This window comes from Acinonyx jubatus, chromosome B1 (assembly GCF_027475565.1).
Source record: "Acinonyx jubatus isolate Ajub_Pintada_27869175 chromosome B1, VMU_Ajub_asm_v1.0, whole genome shotgun sequence".
Taxonomy (NCBI): domain Eukaryota; kingdom Metazoa; phylum Chordata; class Mammalia; order Carnivora; family Felidae; genus Acinonyx; species Acinonyx jubatus.
In genome coordinates, this window is record NC_069382.1 from 24,166,992 (window position 1) to 24,176,105 (window position 9,114).

The following is a 9,114-nucleotide window of genomic DNA, read 5'->3' on the forward strand; positions in this document are numbered from 1 at the left end:
TGTTCCAGAGGGATCTGGTATCATCAGGTGAGGGATTATACTGCTTGGAGTTAAGCCTTTTCATGATTTTCTTTCCAACAGGGGGAAAATTAGAAGCAATGAATAAACCAGTGGAAAAACTTCAGAGAAATGAATGATAAGTTTTGTTTTCCTATAATCTTTGTTTCAAAATATCCTTCATACCATGAACTTCAGTGAAATATATGTCGGTTCCTGTGCTGATGTATGAATACACCCACAGCAGATTGCACATACAAAACCTCGGTCAACAAATAGAGAATGGTTTCATTGTCTGCAGTAGCATTCCCTGATTGGAAACAGTCCCTTGGGTATTCATTACTGAAGATAAATCCCACCCCTTGAAACTGCGGCCACCTCGCTCATGATACCAGACAAGACATTGCTGGTGAATCCATTTGTTCTTCTCAGCTTTAGACCAACACAGGTGATTAACCAGGTAAAGCTCTTACTCTTCCTTTTATATTTAATATCATATACAGCAATATATATGTATATGTATATATGTATATATTGCTGTATATGATACATATATATGTGCATTATTATCTGAGAGGTTTGCATGTTCACGTTTCTGAAAATATAGTTATAATACTTTACTCTTGAAATGAAGTTCTGTAAGTAGAGAAAAATGTCTAAAATTAAATGTACATTAAAAAACCTTGAGATGCTTAGGGTTGCTTTCTTGTATTGATTGAAGGTGCATTCATCTAAAAACATATAATACTTTCGTGTGGAAGCATAAATTTTGAACAATAATTGATAGTTGCAATGTTCTGTTATGTAACTATTTGGAATTAAGATTTCTGCTGCATAGTTCAAAGTGAAAATACTTGTTCAGTTTAAAGCAGACAATACTGTGTGAGATTTGCATTTGGATTCTTATTTCTATTCTCTATTATTTTATTGAATAATTTCAGTACATATATCATCAAGTTATCATTGCATTTTGAAGTAATATTTATGTATGTTTATGGTGATTTGGATTAGAAAAATTAATTTTACAGTGTTCTTTTTATCATAAATTTTTAAATAGAATTTGATCAAAATCTAGTAAATAAATCATTTATGTCTTCTGACAATTAAATAAGGTACCAAATAGATCTAAGCATTCCCAGAGAAATACGTTAGCAAGGTTATATTGTCTAAAGGCATAGCTTTTACAAAATTCAGAGCTGCTTAATCAGCAATGTTACAAATGAAATGATTGGTTGCCTTGAGGTTGGGGGCTAATTGAATGAACAGACAGCATGTTTCTCCTTATAGCAACCTATAACACTAATGGATAAGCTAATTCTTCCTTCCCTAAAGTAATTGCACAGTCATCCTTGATTTAAAATCATTTGCATTTACTTGGTTGTTTTCAAACAGGGCAAAGGTCCTGAACAGTTATACTAGGAAGATTTAAATTGTCAGTGTGATGTAGAGAGTAGGACATTTCAGTGTAAGTAATTAAGATTTACCGTGCATCTTTTTTTTTTAACGTGATGTTGAATCTGCTATCTACTATGATTAGTAAGAAAGCTGATATTACTATAAATTTACCTTATAAGACCCTAATTATGATCTTATTAGTTCTCTGTTGATTCAATTGCTATTCTATTTCCATATGATGTAGGAAACTCTGAATAAAATGTTGAAGAAAAAACTCAGTGATTCTCATCAATCAAACTCTGCTTAGATTAGGCTGTGAGTTGTATTTATTAATTACTTTTTTAATATTGCTAAGACTCATAAACCAATGAGATGTCACAAACATTACGTAGAAATGTATGACAGTAAAAGTCAGCACCCTGACAGTAAACTGAGCCCATATTTCCATTACTGTCTTCATGTGCAAAAATAAATGATTACAAGTTAAGTATTAGTCAGTATGTTTTTACCATTCCGTATTGGAGACAATTTACAGAGCAAGATAATTTTTTGAATGCATTTGCATTCTTGTTTCCACTCTCCATTAAACAAAACTTGTTCATTCTTTGAACAATTTAATTTATTTATCATCTTCAATTTATCTTAAAATTTAGCATGTTTACTTCTTTATGTTATATTAATAGTCAGGCTGTCTAAAGTATTGCCACGTAAAAACCTTAAGAAATCTTAATTTCTAGTGTCTTAAAATAAGTCTTCACCCTAGTAAAAAGACCTGTGCCTTAAAATCATTACAATTATACAATTATACAAATATACAATTATATTGTAATGTTGTATGGCGACAGATGGTGACTACATTTACTGTGGTGAGCATAACTTAATGTGCAAAATTGCCAAATCACTATGTTGTACACCTGAAACTAAAATAGCATTGTATGTCAACCTTACTTCAATAAAAAAATTCAATTATATTATCAGTACAGGTGAAAATGGTCTGATGACAGAAATTATATTTGCTGCAAACGCTTTTATCTAAATAATTTTTTTAAAAATAGAGGAGAATACAAAGGTCTTCCCTTGAAACCTTCACGGAATTGGAAAGTATAAAAAAAAACAAAATTCATGGAAATAGTAGGAACTTGAAAGGCTTATTTTTTGTTTGTTTGCTTATTCGGTCGCCTGGAAAAGCCTTTATTTTGCTATAACTTAAAAAAAAAAACTCTATGAGAATTTTAACATATAGAAAAGCAGACAGAGTAGTGTAGGACCAAGTGGTAGTAATTAATCACATATGGCCATTCTTGTTTCACACATAACCCTTCAGTCTGTCCTTATTTCCATGTTATTTTGAAGTAAATTCTAGACATCATATAATTTCATCTGTAAATATTTCAGCATGCATTGCTAATAAGCTTTTTTCTTTAAAATACAGTTGGCCCTTCAACAATGTGAGTTTGAGCTACATGGGTCCACTTTTACATGGATTTTTAAAAATAAAAACAGTACAGTACTGTATTTTCCTTATGATTTTCTTAACATTTTCTTTTCTCTAGCTTATTTATTGTAAGAATGCAGTGTATAAGACATATAACATTACAAAATATGTCTTAAGCTACTCTTTGGGTTATCGGTAAGGCTTGTGGTCAACAGTAGGATATTAGTAGTTAGGTTTGGGGGGAATCAAAAGTTATACGTAGATTTTCGACCATGAGGGCACCCCTCGCCCTCAGGTTGTTCAAGGGTCAACTGTACCACAATACCATGATCACAGTTTAAAAAATAAGCATCCTTAGTTATCACCAAATAAGTAGGAAATGTACAACTATCCTGTAGTCTCCTAAATGTCTTTTTTTTACATTTATTTAAATCAGGATCTAAAGTTCACACCTGGAAGTTCATTGATTTTAAAAAAAAAAAATGTTTTAATCTACAAATTCTCCTTCTCTGTTTTTTGCCCTTGCACTTTGTGGAAAAATCCCTGGTTTTAAGTCTCAGGGAATTCCCATCTGGGCTTGCTGAGTATAGTACTATGGTGACGGTACTCCGTATCTCGCTGCCTTCTGGATTGTTTGTAAGTTGGTATTTGAGTCTAGACAACCACTCGGATTCAGGATCCAGGTTCTGTTTGAGGCCAGGAACTTCAGAGTTAGCCTTGTTCTTCCATCAGGAGGCATTTAGCGTGTGATTGCTTTCCTTTTTGTGATGCCAGCAACCATTGGTGTTCAACATTGTATATTTTATTTTGAAATGTAAAAAGAGAGTTGATTCTGAAAAATAGTGGACACATTGAAGATACTTATGGAAGCATAACCCCGAACGAAGTATGAATATTACTTCTAGGTTACTTGGCTGGCAAAATCACCAAAGAGGGTGTTTTTTTTCTTATATATGCCTGCAGTTTCTAGAACTTGAAATTATACATAGTAAAAATTAAATGTCTCAAATTTGTTAGAAAATGCACACTCAACTCCTTCCCCTCTTCTCTTTTCTCTGTTTTCTTGTTCTTTGACCTCTTACTCTGGCTCTTTAGCGGACGCTTAACCAAATTATTCAAGTTGCCACCTCACATACCAGCTTTATTGTTACTCTGATTATTCTAACAGTTACTCCCCTGTGAATATTAACTTGGTTGTAACAATGATGTTTCCAGGAATCAAAAAGAGGGCACATAGCCTGAAAAATAATATTTGTCCTGCTTCCAGCTATCTGAGAACTGTGGCTCACATGGTAAAATGCCAACATTTTTTAAGTTCTGTTTATGGGATCACATGGGCAGAATATTTTAAGTGATAATTTTCGCAGACAGGAACTTCTGCATTAAAGTATAAGATAGCATCTGCTTATTGGAATATGGGAATTGGGGCTCAAGAGCTAATCAGAAACCTGATTCCCGGAACTAAAGTATGAGAAACCAGACCTAGAACAAGGCTAACTTATTTGTGGATGGCTAGGCATTACATTCGAGCTGCTTGAAGCTGTCACCTAGAATAACATTAAATGGGACAAGGGGATCCCTCAGGCAGGGTTCATATGATTATATCTTAAGAGATTGGATGAAAGTGGAGTTCCATTTGATAAGACCGAAAATAAACAAATATGTATTTGTCAGGAAGTACTGAATAAACAAAATATGAAACACAACTTAAATTGGGAAAATATCCATTATGGTCTTATAAAATGGGTATGACGTATAAAATGAGTAAATTCCATTTAGAGTAGTTAAATGAGTTTATGTTGCAAATAGGCGAATACATAAAGACCCTGATCAGTTGGTGCTTGTAAATGTATGTATGTACACAATATGAAAATGAAACGATGAAAAAGAACTTTATTTTGGATGCTGCTTATACCAATTCCATGATTTTATGCTAAAATATGTTTGCTTTAAATAAAAAAGAACTCTCCAACTACCTAAGGTTTTGAAAGGCATAAAAATAAAAGGAAATCTTTATTAGGAATAAAAGTAATCCTATCCAGGGGTACTGTGGTAGAGTTTTATATTGTCACTGTTCCTTCTTTTTAACTATAATGTACTTTCTGATTTGAGTCAAGATTATTTGCTTGAGGGTTGTCTAGTAATTGACAAAAAATGTAAAATTTCTTAATGTTATTTTGAAATCTCTTTGGACACCCCAGTTATAGCTAATTTTCTGTGATTCAGAGAGCATGAGTAACCATACGGGCATAACTTATTTTATTGTGCTTCACAGATATTACATTTTTCTTGGAAATTGAAGGTTTGTGGCAACCCTGCTTTGGGCAAGTCTATCCACACCATTTTTCCAATAGCATTCACTCACTTTGTGGCTGTCACATTTTGGTAATTCTCTCATATTTCCAACTTTTTAATTATGATTTTATTTACTGTGGTGACCTGTGATCAGTAGTCTTTGGTATGACTATTGTAATTGTGTGGGGCACTAGGGACCGCCCCCACATGAGACGGCAAACTTAATCGATAAACGTGTCTTCTAATTTCTCTCCAAACCAGCTGTTCCCTCATCTTCCTCCCTTTCCTCTGACTTCCCTATTTCCTGAGATACCACAATATTGAAACTAGGCCAATTAATAACCTCCAATGCCCTGTAAGTGTTCAAGGGAACCACAGAAGCTCCTATCTCTCCCTTGAAATCAAAAGCGAGAAGTGACTAAGCTGGTGTGGAAGGCCGGTCAAAAACTGAGAGAGGCTAAAAGCTAAGTCCCTTGCACCAGTTAGTTAAGCTGTGGAGGCAAAGGACAATTTTTTGAAGGAAATTAAAACCGTCACTCCAGTGAACAGATGAATTGACAAGTTAAAATGCCTTTGTGCCGCTATTAAGGGAGTTTGAGCCGTCTGGATAGAAGATCACACCGGTCATATTTCCTTAGGTCGAAGCCTAATTCACGGCAAGGCCCTAACTCTCTTCAATTCTATGAAGGCTGGAGGTGGAGGAAGCTGCAGAAGGAAGGCACGGAGCTGCAGAGGTTGGGTCCTAAGGTTTAAGGACAGATGCCATCCCCATAACATTCAAGTGCAAGGTGAAGCAGCACCTGGTGATGTAGAAGCTACCGCAAGTCATCCAGAAGACCTAGCTCAGATGATTAATGAAGGTGACTACACTAAACAACAGATTTTCAGTGTAGACAAAGCAGCCATATTTTGGAAGAAGATGCCTTCTAGGACTTAGATGGCCAAAGAGAAGAAGTCAAAAGCCTCAGAGGGCAAGCTAACTCTCTTGTTAGGGGCTAATGCAGCTGGCGACTTTAAGTTGAAGCCAATGCTTCTTTATGTTCTGAACATTCTAGAGCCCATGAGAACTACGCTGAAGCTACTCTGTCTGTGCTCTGTAAATGAAACAACAAAGCCTGGATGACAGCACACCTGTGTACAACATGGTTTATCGAATGTTTTAAGTCCACTGTTGAGATCTATTGATCAGAAAAATAGATCACTTTCTAAATACCACTGCTTATTGCTAATGCACGTTGTCATGCAAGAGGTCTGATGGAGATGTACACTGAGCTGAATATTGTTTTCATGCCTCCTGACACAATATCCATTCTGCAGCCCGTGGATCAATGAGGAATTTTGACTTTCTTTCTTTCTTTTTTTTTTTTAATGTTTTTATTTATTTTTGAGACACAGAGAGACAGAGCATGAGCAGGGGAGGGGCAGAGAGAGAGGGAGACACAGAATCCAAAGCAGGCTCCAGGCTCTTAGCTGTCAGCACAGAGCCCGACACGGGGCTCGAACTCACGGACTGTGAGATCATGACCTGAGCTGAAGTCAGACGGTTAACCAACTGAGCCACCCAGCTGCCTCGGAACTTTGAGTTTCAAGTCTTATTATTTAAGAAATATATTTTACTAAGGCTATAGCTGCCATAGCCAGTGATTCCTCTGATGGATTTGAGCAAAGTAAATCAAAAATCTTCTGGAAAGGATTCACCATTCTTGATATCATTAAGGGCATTCATGATTCAAGGGAAGAAGCTAAAAAATCAATATGAACAGGAGTTTGGACAAAATTGATTCCAACCCTCATGTATGACTTTGAGGGGTCCAAGATTTCAGTCGAGGAAGTTAACTGCAGATGTGGTAGAAACAAGAGAACTGGGATTAGAAGTGGAGCCTGAAGCTGGGACTGAATTGCTGCAGTCTCATGATCAAACTTGAACGGATGAGGAGTTGCTTCCTATGAAAGAACAAAGAAAGTGGCTTCTTGAGATGAAATCTATTCCTGGTGAAGAGTCTGTGAAGATTGTTGAAATGACAACGAAGGGTTTAAAATGTTGGGGCACCTGGGTGACTCAGTGGGTTGAGTGTCCGACTTTGGTTCAAGTCATGATCTCGCGGTTTGTGAGTTCGAGTCCCATGTCGGGCTCTGTGCTGACAGCTCAGAGCCTGGAGCCTGCTTCAGATTCTGTCTCCCTGTCTTTATGCTCTTCCCCTGATACCACCCTGTCTCTCTCTTAAGAATAAATATAAAACATTTCTTTTTTAATAAAATAAAAAAATAATAAAATAAAATACTACATATATTTAGTTGCTAAGGCAACAGCAGGGTTTGTGAAGATTGACTCCAATCTTCAGAGAAGGTCTACTGAGGGTAAAATGCTATCAAACAGCATCACATGCTATAGAGAAATTGTTCATGAAAGGAAGAGTCAATCAAGGAACAAACTGCTGTCTTATTTCAAAAAATCGCCCCAGCCATCCCAAACTTCTGCAACCACCACTCTGATCAGTCAGCAACCATCAACATCAAGGCAAGACCTTTCACCAACAAAAAGATTATGACTTACTGAAAGCTTAGGTGATGTAGCATTTTTTAGCAATAAAGTACTGTTAATTAAAATATGTACATTTTTACATATAATGTAGAGCATATTTAATATACTACAGTACAGTGCAAACATAACTTTTTTATGCACTAAGAAATAAAAAAAATTCATTTGACTCACTTTATTGCAATATTTGCTTTATTGCAGTGGTCTGGAACTGAACCCACAGTGTCTCTGAGGCATGCTGGTATATTTCTTTAGTAGAAATGTCGAGTCCCATTGAGACATTTTAATTACTTTAGGTTTTAATTTCCCCTAGGAATTCCTTAATTGATTTCCTCTTACTTAAGGTTTCAACCAGTGAATTCTATTCAACCCATGCCTTAAGAGAGTTTGTAAATTAATTGGAAGGTTATCAGAGGAACAGGTATGTCTCCTCATAGTACAGTTACTTAAATATAAATCCATAAAGAAATAATTGAGAATTACATAATTCAGGGCCACTTAGAGTCTGAATTTTTGGCACATCTCCTAAAAGAAGAGAAGCCTATTTTTGTTACTGCCTGCTAATGACAGGGCTTATGGGTTCTTTAGATATGGCCATCTGGGTCAGCATCTCCAACTGATAAAACTGGGTAGTACCTCTGATTCAGGCCGTGTATGAGGATACTCACCCTGAATCAGAATGTCCAATAGGTCCATACCTCATACAAACCAATACATACATAGGAAGTTTGAGATTTGTTTTCCTTTCTCACCTGTATATTTTACTTATTATATAAGGACATTTATAGTGCATTTTCTTTCTAGAATGGTCCAAGCTCTTCAAGGACCTTTACATTTTCCAATTTAGGATCAGACTGTCAATATCTACCAAAAAAGAGAGATTTTTATAGGGGTTAAATTTATATATAAATTGGCTAAAATTGACATTGCAATATGGAGTCTTCTGATCTGTCTACTTAGCATATGCATCCATTTATTTAGATCCTTGTTAATGTCTCTCAATAATGTTTTATAATATTCTGGGTAAATTACTTCTACAACTTCTGTAGTTTATTCCTAGATACTTATGTTCATGGTTAACCGTGGTTCCTGCCTTCTTCATCAATATTTGGCAATAAAATCGTAAAAGGAGTTAAGATATTCTCTATCTCTTTGTCATATGAAATATTCTGACTAATATAAAAATGTTAGTAAAATAACACCTGAGCCCAGCTTCTCTTTTACTGATAAATAATTAACAGAATTTTCCCCTTAGATCTTGAATTATTTTCTTGTATTCAATTTACTTTTAGTAATTTATTATTCTTCTAGGACATTATCCTTTTTATCTGAATGTATAAAATTATTAACATGAGATTGGCATAATGCTCTTTATAATTCTTTAATCTTTCCTGCTCTAGTGAATATATCTGTTTTATTATTTCTCATGTCATATTTTTCTTTTCTTTTTGTT

The 9,114-nt window shown here is 35.2% G+C and overlaps 1 long non-coding RNA gene across 1 annotated transcript in view; it reads left to right on the forward strand.

Annotated features, from left to right (window-relative positions):
- The window catches only part of LOC128314353 (uncharacterized), a 53,711-nt gene extending 53,231 nt beyond the window's left edge, over positions 1-480 (forward strand). Inside the window, exon 3 of the long non-coding RNA XR_008295888.1 lies at positions 82-480. This is a non-coding gene — a long non-coding RNA (uncharacterized LOC128314353). The remainder of the gene's footprint in view (positions 1-81) is intronic.
- The last annotated feature ends 8,634 nt before the right edge of the window (positions 481-9,114 follow it).